The 16,966-nt window shown below is 33.5% G+C and overlaps 1 protein-coding gene across 4 annotated transcripts in view; it reads right to left on the bottom strand.

The window, feature by feature from the left end:
- LOC111085884 overlaps positions 1-16,966 on the bottom strand; it is a 76,910-nt gene that overhangs the window by 51,442 nt on the left and 8,502 nt on the right. Inside the window, exons 2-3 of one of the 4 annotated variants that reach the window (XM_022386549.1) lie at positions 12,836-12,980; positions 455-521 (exon numbers count right to left, since the gene is read on the bottom strand). The exons of 1 other annotated variant lie outside the window; for it this stretch is intronic. The gene's annotated coding sequence lies outside the window, so the exon portion shown is untranslated. The remainder of the gene's footprint in view (positions 1-454; positions 522-12,835; positions 12,981-16,966) is intronic. 2 more of the 4 variants (XM_022386543.1, XM_022386564.1) reach the window with 2 other exon arrangements.

Genomic DNA, 16,966 nt, shown 5'->3' on the forward strand with positions numbered 1-16,966 from the left:
CTATGTACATTTCTAAATATAAATTTAATTTAAACAAACATCGATATTAAAATAAATGTATAATAATAAATCCCTCACAGTATGTTATACTAACACCGGTCTAGAAAACGTTATTAAGTAACACCTGACCGTTGTATATCAACGAGCTGAACGGCGAAACTAAAAGTTAATGGTGTAAGTAAAAGACACTCAGGTTTGCGATGAAGGGTTACCACACGAATTAAGTTTACCAGTGTTGTGTTAATCGAATGGTACGTAAACCCTGTTCAAATGGAGAGCAAAATTTCGTGATAGCTACGAAAGAACTGGGTACGTAATGGACCGTAAATAATAGGAAATAACACGGCAATATCAATATAAGAGAGTACAAAATTATGAAAACATAAAAAACTGTGAATTAGTTCTTTTAACCAAACATTCAACAACAAAAAAAAGTCAAGTATGTCAACCATACCTTCTTATTTAATCTCAGCCAAGTTTAGCTCACAGCTGCCAGGCTTATCTTCTTATCCAGAGTGAATCTACTTAAATACAAGTTAAAGAGAAAATACAGGAAAGTAAAAACTTGTATTATAAATCTTCCAAGTTTACATACTTTTAATTATTTTTCGAATATCGTTAATTATAATTAACTCAGTGTACAGGACAACCCAAAATGCTAATTTTCTACAGAGTTGGCTGATGTGCTAATGCTTTTTGTTTTTAAGTTTTTTGTTGTTGTTTTTTTTTCAGTCATTGTGTAATTACTCGAGTACATAAACAATACTTAAATGTTGATTAATGGAATTACCTTAGTCAGTAGAAGGTTTCTACACGATATTACAATGTATTCAATGAAAAAGAAATATGTGTTTCCTAATTAGTATTTCATTTACTTACCGATAACAATGAACCGGCGCACATTAATATTTATGAGAAATATCTAACATCGTATAGATAACTTTTTTTTTATATACTTACAGTCTAGCTTGGTTATCCATGTTATGTTCAAAATAGAATCCAATTTAGTTCTAGTTGATGCTTGTTATCTATATTATATGACACCGTTTAAAATTTAAAATATCGTAATAAAGCGCGAGCTTGGATACTGTATGCTATAGAAATAGTAAATTTGTTTCGAATGTCTACGAAAACCTACACAAGGGATACCTGTGCTAGTCATTGCTAATTTTCAACTGATAGAGTAGAGGGAAGGCAGCTAGTCAATATTATTCGTCGCCAACTTTTCGGTTACTCTAATCGAAAAATGATATTTCCTATTACTCTTATAACGCACTCAGTCCCAACGTGCAGAATGCAATTTTGCCGCAACGGGACGTGAGTCATGAAACACTAGATCAATAATCCGGCACGCTAGTCACTACACCATCGCCAACTGAAAAAAATATTAGTTGTTCCATTACAGGCTAGTCATCACCACCCACCGCCAACTTTTGGGCTACTCTTTTACCAACGAATAGTGGGATTGACCATCACATTATAACGCCCCCACGGCTGAAAGGGCGAGCATGTTTAGTGTGACGGGGATTCAAACCCGCGACCCTCAGATTGCGAGTCAAACGCCCTAACCACCTGGCCATGACGGCCAATACATATATATTCGCTGCCTCCCCATATTGTCGCGGAGTACTAAAATCAACTCTCACAGGCCGATAACGTTTCACAGATTACTGCTCGAGAAACATTACTTTAAAGTAATATATATACTGTTCGTTTGTCTGTTTTGAATTTCGCGCAAAGCTACACGAGGGCTATCTGCGCTAGCCGTCCCTAATTTAGCAGTGTAAGAATAGAGGGAAGGCAAGGGTAGTGAATTTGCATTGATGTTGATGAATACTGATTTCAGAAGATGCTTGTGAAAATTCAAAGTAAACTAAGAAATAAATAAAAAAATCAAGCAAACTGCGATAGTCCAGTTTGCCCCTGAAGAAGAAAGGTCCACCTTTCGAAAGCTCTCGGGTTATAAGTTTTTTATTCATTTCTGTCGAGACTTCTTGAACCTACGTGTTTTTATCATGAATGCGACAGCATTTTAAGTTTTGATAATAAATATTTATAATTTATAAACTAGGGTTTAAAAATTAGTCTATATCTCCATTTTTAAACTCTTAAAACTCTTTTTTTTTTTGCAGAGCTCTAATATATATATTTAGGGTAAACATAAAGTCTCAATACTTTACAAGACTTAATTATGTAAAGCAAATTTTCGATACAGGAACCTGCTGCACGTCTAAATTCCGAATTGTTCATTATTCTTTATACTTAACAGTTGTTTTTTTTAGCTCATCATTACTATCAGGTAGTCAAGCGTGACGAAAAGTTTCAACCCGAAACGTCGTTAAATATGTTGTAATTTAGGTGTGTACCATAATCTTGTTTATTCGTGTAAATTTTATTCCTCTTGGGAGACATAATATTAATATAATAAATATTAAAGATAAATAATTGGATATTATTACAGCAATTTTTTCAGTTGAAAGATACAAATGTCGCTACAAGTACGGTCACGAGCATGATTGAGTAATGTTTAATGTTTAATGTTTATTCCAGTTAGGAGTTAAACATCTCAAGTGTTAAAAATAGAGAGTGCTGTGAGCTTCTTGTAATAGTTATCACCCTTTCATAAAATAAGCCTCCTAGTGGCTCAGCGTAAATCTGAAGGCTTATAACGCTAAAAACCAGATTTAGATACCCGAGTTGGGTCACAGCACACATAGCTTCTTGTGTAGCTTTGTGCTTAATAGTAAAAAAACAACAACAAACAAACAAACAAAATCCTTAAAATACGTCATTTTGTGACATTTTTCATAAACTGACGTAACAAAACAGCGTAACTTCATTGAGCTCCATGAAAACGATGTTAACGAAAGAACTGCTGCCATAATGTTTGATAAAAAAAACTCTAAAAGTTATCAGCACATCACTAGAACTCCCACGTGCAGAAAACTTCTCAGTTTATTAGGTGTTTTAGTTGGTTTTGAATTTTGCGCAAACCTACACGAAGGCTATCTGCGCTAGCCATTTCAAGAAGGAAGGCAGCTAGTCAACACTACCTACCGCCAACTCTTGGGCTACTCTTTTGCCAACGAATAGTGAAATTAACCGTCACATTTTAACGCCCCCATAGCTGAAAGGACGAACATGTTCGGTGACTAGGATTCGAACCCGCGACCCTCAGATTGCGCGTCGAGCGCTCTAATCACCAGGCCACGCTAATCACTAAATAAAACCAAGCTCTTTGTTTTATAAAACTTAAACACAATATTCAGTAAGAAGCCAGTATTATACATGGACTAAAACTGTTAAGATTTCCTTAATAATCTTTATATATATAGAGAGAGAAATATATTTATTTGGTATAAAATTTCAATCAGAGGAATCTAAAACAAAACTACAAAAAACATGTTCTCCAACAGCCAGTCAACGAGCGAGACAGGAACTCTCCTAATAACACACAAGAGTTTTATGAAGTATTTTCCATTTCTCGAACCGTTAGGTTTGTAGATCAAACTTTTCTTCTTAGAACACAGATATTTTCTATATACCGGAATGTTTAAGGGGCTTTATGTCAATAGATAGCATGTCTTTAGCAGTACTTTTATCATTCTCAGGAAATATAAAGTAAAATAAATTCACGCTTCTCCTATGCATTTAGTAATTACATGTACAGATGTGTATACTATTAGAGAAGATGATACACATAATGTATATTTCTACTGGGAATCCAAAAAAATAATGGGTAGCAATTTGAAGCCTCAAAAGAATGGGAAAAACGAACGATAACATAGGCTGTAAGATTAATGGCCACGCAAAGTTGTGGGTTTCTTTTACGCCGTATGATATTGGTCCAATTATAAGACTCAAACCAGGAATGGAAAGATAAAAAGTAACACGGTTTCCTTTCAAGACAAACACGAATCATGTCGCTTAAGAAGTATTGCTTCGTTTCCAAGGCAATAACAACTGCGAGATTACAGAAGAAGTAAAGTAATATTTCAACCAACATTATTAAACGATGGAAAATCTAAACAACCACAAGATATATTACGCAAACATTCACAGTTTCAACGCTAAGCATTTGTTTCTACTATCAGTACAGTGTAAAGCTCCTAGGCATCCTGGTTTAATTTTTTTTCATATATAAAATATGCCTCAAAGCCTTTTTGACTATTTATATGTGAATTTGTTTTTGTTACACAAACATTAGAGTACAAGTTAAAACAGATATAAAGGTATAAAGTGTCTGTAACAGAAGACTTTAGGTCTGAATCACTTGCAGAAAATCAATTCCAAAAATCTCGAATAGCAGGGATCGAGTCTTAGAATGTTCTACAGACACCATTCTACAGACTATAATTTTTTACACAGTTCGTGTATTCTTTGTCGGGAAATTTTAATGATACCATTCTACAGACTATAATTTTTATATAGTTCATGCATTCTTTGTTTAAATAATCTAATGACACCATTCTACAGATTATAATTTTTACATAGTTCATGCTTTTTTTGTTTGGATAATCTAATGATACCATTTCACAGACTATAATGTTTATACAGTTCATGTTTTTCTTGTTTGGATAGTCTCATTATACCATTTCACAGACTACAATGTTTATACAGTTCATGTTTTCCTTGTTTGGATAGTCTCATTATACCATTTCACAGACTGTAATTCTTACACATTTCATGCTTTTTTTGTGGGGATAGTCTAATGACATCATTTCGCAGACTATGATTTTCACATAGTTTATGCTGCCTTTTGTCGGTATCGTATACCTCGACTAACACGACCACACAATAACTTCTTTTTGGAAATAGTACTTTTTACACGAAGGCCTATGTGAGTTTGTTTCTTTGACATCAGTTGTCAGAGTTGAAAAGTGTTCGTCAATAAATGGCAGAATCAGCAGATTGTATAAGCTTTGATGATTTATAAACTGTGACTTATCCGCTCCAATTGAATGTTCAATGTGTTATGTTTTTTTAAATCAAAATATTCTAAATTTTGTCTTACTCCGACTAACTATGTATCGATAACATTTATAAAACATGATCATTGAAAGGTAGCGTTTTTATTTATCTATTATTTGTATTTATACACAGAATTTCGGTTATCTATTTCAGACAGTTTTGTTTTTGTTTTTAATTAATTAAGCACAAAGCTACACAAGGGCGATCTGTGCTCTGCCCACCACGGGTATCGAAACCCGGTTTCTAGCGTTGTAAGTCCGCAGACATACTGCTGTGCCACTGGGGGGCATTTCAGACAGTACTTATGCTTGTATATATTGCTGTAAAATTGACTAGTCGTAACGCCAGTAAATTAGTTTCCCTCACTTTATTTTGTCTTCCAGGGGGTTTGCAGTACGTTTATGAATTTAAAACTTTAAAATTCGGGATTCAATATCTCGTGATGGACAGAGAGCAGATTATATATCGTTTAGTTTTACGTTAAAAAAGAACACTTTAGGATTTTATTACGTTTCATTCCAAAATTCCAAAATCTTTTATCAAACTCAAGATAATATCAAGATAAATCATTACTGTAAACAAGTAATTAACAAGTAATTAAAAAAGCAAGTAAATAAACTGATTTTAAGAAATATTTTGCGGCTTATTGAATCTACTTATCATGCTATGAAAGGTTAATTTTAATAAAGTTTAGAATTACTTTTGATTACTTTTAAGGGATACCTCACCTCCTACTAAGATAGTCATAATTTCTACCGTTGAGTCAGAGATTGTTTGTTAAATGAAACCATATAAAATGACTTCAAAACGGACTTTCCTAGTTCAGTACAACGTTCACAGCGATATCTCAATTGGGTGGGTTCTGTCTGTCTGTTCTTAATAGCCGAAGAGTCACCTGTAATGTGCATGAAGTCTTATTAATGCAACTTATCGTTCTTGCATTACACCACTGATACGAATTCAGTCGTGGCTTACTCATTTTATGTATTAATTGTTTATTATTACAGCCAGTTTTAGGAAGGAGCTTTCTTCTTTAGCATTTACCCTAACAAGTTTAGGAACATTTAGTAATACTACTTGCAGGATCTGGACGGTACACCAGTTTTTTCAATAAGTTAACCGTAAGCGAAGTCAGAAAAGCTTTGGTGGAGAAGGTACTATTAAGCGCCCAAAGAAAAGTATGTCTGCGTTCAGGAGCGGTAAACTCACGGATGTATCCGTATCCGACGGCTTGCTCTCAAATGGGCAAGAGAGCAAAGACTCATGTTCTTGGCGCGAATCTCGACGCTGCGAAGAACGATCCAAAATTAGGTAACGAAAGAAGGTACGAAGATTTTTTCTAAGTGAAGTGCAAAAAATATTACAAGAATAAGAGGAAAGAGGAGTACAAAAATAATGTCGAAATAGCGTACATTTGGTCTACTTTTGTGTGTGTTTTCTTATAGCAAAAACACGTCGAGCAATCTGCTCTGTCCACCGAGGTGAATCGAACCCCCTGATTTTAGTGTTGTAAGTCCGAAGACTTACCGCTATTTTGAACTACTTTGGTTGGATAGAAACACCTTATTTACTTCTCGGATAAAAGAAAACAAGGCGAAATGATCCTTGGATAATGCCCTACACGGCCATGTACCTCATCCTTAGACTTCTAGATTTCTGGATCTGATTGATCGCATCCACACCTAATTCATTTGTAACATTTTGGACATTTTGCTACTTTACATTTGCAAGTTAACTTTGAATCCGATCTCGTTTTCATCTCGACACGAACAAATATTCAGAGATGCTGGCTCGTTGTCTCAGCATTTCCCTCAGGTTTCACAAAAAATAGGGTAAAAAAAATCACCCAAACACAAATCTACTGATAAAAACCAGTCATAACTTCTTTGGATGTTATCAAGTTATAGATCGGCATACACCTCTGGATTCCTCACAACATAATGTATATTCTTGTAGATTTTCAGAAAAAAAAAAGAAACAAATGTGGTTTGGTTCCTTAATTTTTTATAGTAAAAAGAAAGTTAATTAAGAAATGAGGCTAAATCCTAAATCAACAATTTAGTAAAGAATGTGGTAGACAATTACGTTTTTTGGTGTGTTTTTTTCACGCACAAGGAGAGTCATAAATTCAGTTGTGGTAAGTTTTTATGGCATCTGGATGGAGTTCGAAAGTCAAAGTCAACAAGCAACAACTAAACTCGCCATGAATATAGATATATCTGTTGCTGTAAAACACTAGGTTTTGTTTGAATGTAATCCAGAAAATAAAAGCTTGCCAACTTTATTTTCCAGCTAACCAAAGCACGCCTAAAGTATAAAATGAAATATTAAACTGCATGACCTTTGCGTCAGCTGAATTTTTAAAACCATACCGCCTCGTCAATAATTCTAAGAAACGACAACTCATCATTGTATATACATTAAATTTAACAGCACTTTAGGAGACGATTAACAAGTATGTTGACGCAAACAAAATAAGTCATCATAACAATCTAAATACTTATTAATCTTATGTTTCGTTTACTAGTACGTCCAATTGTAGAATAGTGTGAGAAATTGAAAAATGGTTAGGGTTAGTGGTAATAGCCAAGGGGTTAGGATTAGTGGTAATAGCCAAGTGGTTAGGGTTAGTGGTAATAGCCAAATGGTTAGGGTTAGTGGTAATAGCCAAATGGTTAGGGTTAGTGGTAATAGCCAAGGGTTAGGTTAGTGGTAATAGCCAAGTGGTTAGGATTAGTGGTAATAGCCAAGTGGTTAGGGTTAGTGGTAATAGACAAATGGTTAGGGTTAGTGGTAATAGCCAAGGGGTTAGGGTTAGTGGTAATAGCCAAGTGGTTAGGATTAGTGGTAATAGCCTAGTGGTTAGGGTTAGTGGTAATAGCCAAATGGTTAGGGTTAGTGGTAATAGCCAAGTGGTTAGGGTTAGTGGTAATAGCCAAGTGGTTAGGACAATCTGCGAGTCGCTGGTTTGAATCTTCATCCCACCAAATATGCTCGCCCTTTCAGGCGTGCGGGTGTTATAGGTGACGGTCAATCCCACTATTCGTTGGAAAAAGAGTAGCCCAAGGGTTGTTGGTGGGTGGTGATGACTAATCTTTCACTGCTAAATTAGGGACGGCTAGCGCAGATAGCCCTCGTGTAGCTTTGCACGAAAATTCAAAACAAGCAAACAAACTATTCGCAATAAAGATTCCCTTTTTGATATTTCTTTTAAATGTTTTAGGCTATTACCACTAACCCTAACCACTTGGCTATTACCACTAATCCTAACCACTTGGCTATTACCACTAACCCTAACCACTTGGCCATGCCAGGGTATTACGAAAAGATATCTGAAAGTTTGATATTATAGTCATGTTTAATATTTTTAGTTTACAGTGAAACAATTTTAGCAATTGATACCTTACACTCCCCCTCTTGAACTGACTGACTTCAAAACGTTATATATATATAAATAAATATCGCTAATTGCACCTGATAGGGGTCTTGCAGCTTGTAGCTTCTGTTTAGAGAGAATATGGCTAACATGAGATAAATTATGACGCCCTTATTCGATCTATTCATATCAGGAATTCCCAGTGAAACCTAAAAGATTAAATAGTATTATTAATTCACAACTATGTAGGTGCCCAGTTTTGTTACAAAGTTCTGCATGGGTGTTTAGTGTTGCAGTTCACAGCTGCCTTAAAAAACTATGAAACTTCTTTGTGGTATTTTCTTAAACTTCCAGATAAATAACAAGAAAATGCATACAAATTTGATACCAATATATACACTAGAAAAATGAACGATAAATGATAACAGAATGTTGAATTGTTAATGAGAAGATATAACACAAAATTCCAAATAGCTCTTCCAGTCAAACGCAGCTACTGAGGACTTGTGGTTCGCACCCATTGCCACCACAAACAAAATACGCGTCTTGTTCTTTCGGGTCGTGGGTGCATTATAGGAGTTACGGTCAAATTCCATTATTGAGTGTGGTAGGAGTAGCCCTTTAGTCTACCTCAAAATTATGGACGGCTAGTAGAGATAGACCTTGAGGAGATTTGAACAATTTTAACAAACAAACTGTTGTTATTGTGTTGAGATAATATAACTTTCAATTAGTTAATACATATTGAATAAGTATGGTTTAGAAAATTAAGGTTGAGATTTTCACATCGTGCGATTTTTATATAATATTACAATGAAAACCATTACGCTCCCTTCCACATATTCACATTACCCAAACATCTTCACGGACACTAAACGATGTCAAAGTTTGCATTACCACTGGTTTTTTCACTGGATAAGTTTTTAATTAAAATTAGTTGTTTAACTGTAGTAAAACAACATGAATGGAAGAGAAAAGTATAAAAAATTAAAAGTATCAAATAAATTATTAATTTGAGTTTAACAGCGTTTGTATTATAAAAGACTAAAAAAAGCGTATTTGCTTAAGAGAAACCAAATATACAGTGTTAAGAGTGGATTTGAAGCTAATCTGGGTGAGAGCACATACTGTGCTATGTATTTTTCTTATATCGAATTAATTAAATCCTGTAAAAAATCACCTTGATAACAGTATTTACCTGTAGTTTGTACCGGAAACTTCAAGAATGGCACTGTTAGGTTTTATAGGGTCGGATTCCTTACAGTAGGTGTCTGTGACTTGTTGGCGATAAATTTCAACAATAAACGGACAACACACAATCCATTTGTTTTAAAGCAATATATCCAAAACAAGTCAAACGTATGTATAAAAATTGGTTACACTATTGGTTATCATAATTGTATCCAAAAATTTAAATGATTGTCTCCTTTTCGTCCACACAGGAGGGTTCAATTACTTTAGAACACTCTTTGACAATACAAATTATTCTCCTCTATCTCTGTTATTAGAATACAAGCTGTGAAACTCACTTTAAAAATAACCTGTTACGGCTAATTCACAAGCAGTCAAACTTCACTTTTACTTTCACTATCTTATTTACTTCACTAACATACTGCCCGACTGAGGCCAAGAACGTTCTACAAACTACCAAACATTATGATACAACAATATTCACTTAAAGCAACGAGAAAAATTCAGAAGGTTCGAGTATGATGACGTCAATTTACAGCAATTGAACTACACAACAAATGATTCATAAACAGTTATTAAAGTAAACCCGCGACAAATTATCACTCCTAAAAATACTAAATTTAATACTCGTGCCATGTAAACAATCCAAATCGTAAGGTTCACACCAAACCCAAAAAGGAAATGAAACATATCCAATAAGCACACCGACCTATTTATACATTTTATTATTTTCTGAAGAACTAAAAACTCAAAGCAAGTAGAATCCCAATTAATCCTGCTTTTCTAATACGTAGCAAACATGCTACGTATCTAAACTAATAGATTAAATAAAGAATTAAAACATTGCATATAACAATTGGCTAATGTCGATTTTTCTACGATTATTTAAGCTTTATTAATTAAAAAGTGGCTATGGTGGCAGTAGTCTGTCCTCTTAAATGATGAAGTATAAAACTTTAACAGTATTTATCATTTACCCTTAATGGAGGAAAGTCCACTTTCCGGGTTATTGGGTTTAGTTTCTAATAATTGATTTGTTTGTACTGTACTGTACCCACCATAGCTATCAAAACCCAGTCACTTACACGCTAGTACTTTGGTATTTAGCCCACACTCAAATAAATCAAAATGTAGCTTAGTGGTAACGTGTTGGGCTGTGCATCCGAAGGTTCAAGGTTAGCGTCTCGATACTGCAACAAAAAATCGCACTCTGCATTCTATAGAATAATATATATGACGGTCAAATCCAACCACTCGATTACAGTAGCCCAAGAGTTGCGATGGATGCTATGGACTAGCTGCCTTCCTTATAGTTACGAGAATATCCGAAACAAATGAAAAAGCCACACCGAAACTGATTTCAGTTGCTTTGCGCCATTAATATTGAAAATAAATTAAATCCGAGCTGTGAATACACTTAATTTTAACTCTTCCTTCTTAGTTTTAATATTGTGCCTTTAATATTTCGTTTATTTTTTGTTTGAGGTGCACTTTAATGATTTTAAATTCGTAAAAAGATGAAAAATAAATTAATCAATTATTTTATCCAAGATAAAAATAATACAATATGTTCAGTTATTATTTAAGGTTAATTCTAAATTGTATTGGTCAATAAGACCACTTTCAAAATTATTTGTTGGTCGAACTTTACGAAAACCTACTCAAGGGCTATCTTCTTGCCATCTCTAGTTTTGAAGTGATGAGTTTTGAAGAGGTAAGGTAGCTAGCCAACACCAACCTCCGCCAACTCCTTGGTTACCTTTTATAAACGAATATGAGGATTAGCTGCCACATTATAACGCCCTCAAAGCTGAAAGGGAGGCATAGTCGGTGACCTCAAGAAACATTTTTTGTTATACTACAGTAGTCGAAATTTTACAAAGCCTTAATAATGTATACATACAGACCTCTCGATCTTATGAAGTTTTTATTTCGACAAAAAGTTGTGTTTAATATATTTACATAATGAAAAACTTAACCTTTTACAGGATACTATATATATGTTATAAAAGTGTATGTTTCAAGTACAACAGAATGTAATTAACGATACACACACACACTTGATAGCACAATTATGAAGTTTCTGCTTTGCCAGGTTATCTAAAAATCTCATAAAGTCCTGTGTATACGAGACTTGTAGTACATTGTTGCTAAATTGATTTTAATGAAATGTTTACAGCAAAAGTAGCCCGTTTAATATAACTTTTTCTATCATAACTGCAATTGAGTCGATAAAGGATATAAAAAAACTAATCTCTTTTTCTGTTAATATTTCTATTTTGTATTATACACGATTTCGCGCGCTAGTGTCGTAGATCCGAATCGCTTAATAAGGTTTTTGTTTGTTAATTAAATCACGCTGAGAAAATGGAAGATTAAAAAAAAGCTTAGATTAAAACTGCCTTTGATGTTATGAAGCTACAGAGCCTATGGCTTTCAGTTTGGCATAATACGTAAAACACACACAGGGATTTGTTGACAATGCTAAGCTTACAATCTACAATAAATTTGGCCCCCAGTGGCACAGCGGTATGTCTGCGGACTTACACTGCTAGAAACCGGGTTTCGATACCCGTGGTGGGCAGAGAATAGATAGCCCATTGTATAGTTTTGTGCATAACTACAAACAAACAAACAAAACAAATACAATAAATTTTCTACGAGCAACAAGCGACCATAATATAAGATTTTTATCTTACGTGTTTGTACAGAGAAATGTATGTAAGTTACACACCTTAAGGTCACTTTGATCTAAAATTTTCAAATATACAATGGAAAAAGGACAATTTTTCAGGAAATAAAATCAGATTTTACATGATTATCTTGTTTTAATTTCAGTGTGTGCTCGCATATCTGCCCATCACGGGTATCGAAACCCGATTTCTAGTGTTATAAGTCCGCAGATATCACGCTGTGCCACTGGGGGGCCTTTAGTGTTAGTAACAGTGAAGCAATCGCTACGAAAACTGTTTTTAATTTTGTATGGGATTTCCTCTACATAAAAATTCAGATCTTAATGATTTCATTGAAGTGAGAATTTTAAGGTTTTATTGCTACAATTTATAGCGACAGTACGTTGTATGTGTCTGTATATGTACTTTCAAAAAACACTATTTTTGTTTGTTTTTAAGTGCAAAGTTACACAACGTACTATCTGCGTTGTGCCCACTGCATCTATCCATTGCCAATTTTTAGCGTTATAAGCGCGCAAAATGGAAATGTCGATCTCAATATTTTTAGTGTATGTGTATTAAACTCACTAGAACGTACACTTCGAACTGTATAACAAATACTCACAATTCACTCATCTATGATATATTTCTGCTTCCGCCCACTGAAGTCTTGAAACCTGCTGGAAGATGTAGTGGAAGAATTCGTGACGTATGGATTCTGTTAAACAGTTGTGTATGGAGTCTTTGTTGAGAAAGCAGATAATTTGAGCCTGGAAAAGCACAATTCATTTTCGTGGTAGAATCACTTCGATTTACAATTTTCAAAGCTTTGCATGTGACGTCAGAGCTACGAAGGCACAAAAGAAAAAGGTAGGAAGTTCGAATATTCTTTTGTCTGTCCTGTATACGCAATAATTTTTTTCTTTCCACATAGGTTGAAGAGATTTTTTTTTGTGATCAGCCACGAGCTTTGTTGCGTTTTTTTTTGTCCTATTCAAACGAGTAACGTGAATTGACAGTAGATGAATCATACTTAATCGTGGGTTGAAATATAATGGTAATTAGTTTCTGGGCACCCTTCTCTCATAAATCTTAGAACTTTTTAAATGAAAGAATTTCTAAAATTCAAATTGTGTTACTTACATTACCTTTCAGATCACTTGCTTTGTATTATGGGATTTATATGCAGAAAGTTTCATAAAAGCTATTTCAAAATTACCCGATTCAAATGAAATCAATTTCATGTGCGAATTCACGGGTAGAATGAAAAACATATTTTGGATACTTGGGCATAAATTTAAATTGGAATTGTAAAACGTGATGTCTGTAACTTTTTCTCGCAAATCGATTATTATTTACTAAGTGATATTTATTGTCCATGGTAAAAGCGTTAATATTCCTTCAACATGAGATGTTGACAACGTTTCACTCATAAAAACTAGCGGTATATAAATTTGGGTTAATAGGGGTTAAGCATGTACTACTTGTATAATGTAGTTCAGCGATTTTCATTCCGTGATCAATGGTTCTTGGGCTACTTTCAGGTGATCCGGAGAAAGGTTGCATAATTACTGAAATAATTCTGTATCACAGTTTATAGATCGCATTGTGGTCCGTGAAGATAAAACGGCATCATTACTATAACTTTTACTACATTTAGTTTATAAATAAGCTATAAAAGAGGATCTAAAACTTGTTGTTCGGAACCACTTTGATTTTAAAAAACAACAACATAAGTAAAAGTTATAATAATGATGTCAAAAAAATAACAACATAAGTAAAAGTTATAATAATGATGTCAAAAAAACAACAACATAAGTAAAAGTTATAATAATGATGTCAAAAAAACAACAACATAAGTAAAAGCTATAATAATGATGTCAAAAAAAAACAACATAAGTAAAAGTTATAAAAGGGATGTAAAAAAAAACATAAAGAGCCAGGGAAAATAATCCACTATTAGAAAAGGATCTTTGCCTCTAAGTCTAATATATATCTCAAAATACTTTATAGATCCAATACTATTTTCTTCATAAATATCAAATTAAAGGAGGAGATTTGAAATTTCTTATGATGTAAATCTATGTTATAATTATGTACAACTACCGTATTAGTGAGTTAAATGTTAAACATATCTCGTTATTTTTTAAGGCTCATCTTTCGGGAAGAATGTCCATAGATTTCTTGATGTCCTGATTGACGGATTTACTACAAATTAGTGTAATTATAATCCAATATTAGTTATTCACGTGGTTAGCCGAGGGATTTTGATCGATGTTGATACAAAGATAATTTTCAGGAATTATTCTATATTTTTTCTTCTTCTTTTTCAGTGATCTTTTACTGGATAAGGTCAAGCGCGTAGATGTAATGTACACTTCAGTTATTATTTAGAATACCTATACAACTTGTGAAATACGCAGGTTTGCGTTTCATGTTTTATTATTATGACGATATACGTTTCATGTTTTATTATTATGACGATATGCGTTTCATGTTTTATGATTATGACGATATGCGTTTCATGTTTTATTATTACGACGATATACGTTTCATGTTTTATTATTATGACGATATACGTTTCATGTTTTATTATTATGACGATATATATTTTAGCGGAAAAAAACAACTACTAGATTTTTATTCTTTAATCTCCTTCACCTGCTTTATGACGCACTAACTTGTTTCAAAGCAATTTAAAAATCAAGGATTGCAGATAAAGGCAAGTTGGAAATTGTGTGTCACAGAAAAGAAACTATATGGGGCCTAGGAAGCAAGATGTCACAGAAAAGAAACTATATGGGGCCTAGGAAGCAAGATCCCTCTTAACGGGAGGGTTAAAAAAGAACCACCACCACTTGTGAGGATGGAAATGGATGAACCAGCTGTTTGAACCCTTGAAAAACGAGCCGGAAAGTCTGATATTTTCATTTTGTTTTATATAAACATATTAATAAGAGTGAGAAGTAACCTCAACTTTTTTTGCCACAGAATTATTATACTAAAAACACGATAATAATGCTTACAGCCAATAAATGGCTCAAGGTGTAACATCAAGTTACTAGTTCCAATGGCTAGTTCTCTTCCACAGAATATTACTTATATGTGGTAGAGAAAATTTTGCATATTTGTAGTCCAGTTGGGTAGTTTTAGAATTTTAAAAGGTTTAAATGAATAAACGACTTTAAACGAAATCTAACATTATTTCAGGATGTTTTTCTACATTGTGGTATTCGCTTTCTAGATGATCATACTCACAGTAGCTGTATTTGATTATCATAAACAACACATACATAGATTTGTAATAAAAAAATTAACATAGATTTTTTATCATGTTTCCGTTGTCTTGTTTTCCTCCTGTTTACTATATCCTTCTTTGTCGGGGTAAAACGTCCTTTCAGATAATTTTATTAAAATACTTGTTAGATTTATCGTATGAATAGTTTCCAGATGGCGTATACAACATCCGTTATAATGTATGTTCCTAATAAATATCATAGGCACAAAATGATAATGACTTCCAAAGGTCTCAAGAGGTTCGTTTGAAATTTAGTAAAGAGGTTCTATCGAAAAAAAAAAATTGTTATTTTTTCACTGAGGGTCTGACTAGACTTATTTTCAATACTGCAAATGACATTACTTTTTTACTGTGGTTTCAGGTTTATAAAGGTTTATTTCCTCATTGAGAATCAGAATACGTTCATTTTCAGAGGTGTAAAGGTCATTACTTTTTCATTGACGTTTCTGACTAAATCCATTTTCAGAGATGTAAAGATAATAATTTCTTCACTTAAGTTTCTGACTACATTAATCCTCAATGTCTTATATTGCTAAAACACAAAAATCCAAGTTCAGTCAATCCGAGCAGAAACCTAGCTTGTAACTACAAAAAATGTTTTAGTATATATTCAAGTCCATAAAATACTGTCACTACAATACTGAGAATGTATAATGTTTTCCAATGACGAAGGATAGCGAAATTCAGAAAGAATTGCATCTGGTTTTCCGAAACGGTGGCGATATAAAGTCGGCAATTTGTCTACGAAGAAATTAAAGTAATTCAACGATGCAGAAGATTAACATCAAATAAGCTTTAAAACAACCATTACTAAATATATATATATTGGGGAAAATCTAACACAAAAGCGATGACAGTTTTAAGATTCAAGTGACGTGACTCTTCTTATTTCAGAACTTTTATCGTACAAAATATATAACTTTTTCTGTAGATTAGAGTTCACATGTTTATCTTATTCAAACGGACAGATAAAATAAAATTTGTTTGAAGAGCAATATGTTCCCGTTCTTCTGAAAAAAAAGTTGAAATCAATGTGACCCAAAAGGATAAAAAATATTTACTAGAAACAACACAATAGAATATTTACTTGCATAATATATGATAAGATGAAACTTAAATAGAAAGAGAAAGATATCAGAGTGTACAATAGAATTTCAACTACACTATGTTCCGACCACTAATGTGTTTCTTGTGTTACAGCCGGCCCGATGATCTCTGTATTGAGCGAACATCATTAGCAATGGATATGGCGGCATACTGTGGTTGAAATACTATTATACTTTCTTCCTCTTCTTGACAAACCATAGAGGACTGAATAAAAAACGTAGCGTTAAAAAATACAATGGGCCTGATACTAATGACAAGTTGAATTAATTAATAAGCATGCTTCGCTAGTTAGGTAAAGGTGTTCACACATAACAGTTGTTGTATTGTTTGTTTGTTTGTTTTGGAATTTCG

This window comes from Limulus polyphemus, unplaced genomic scaffold (genome assembly GCF_000517525.1).
Source record: "Limulus polyphemus unplaced genomic scaffold, Limulus_polyphemus-2.1.2 Scaffold30, whole genome shotgun sequence".
NCBI lineage: Eukaryota > Metazoa > Arthropoda > Merostomata > Xiphosura > Limulidae > Limulus > Limulus polyphemus.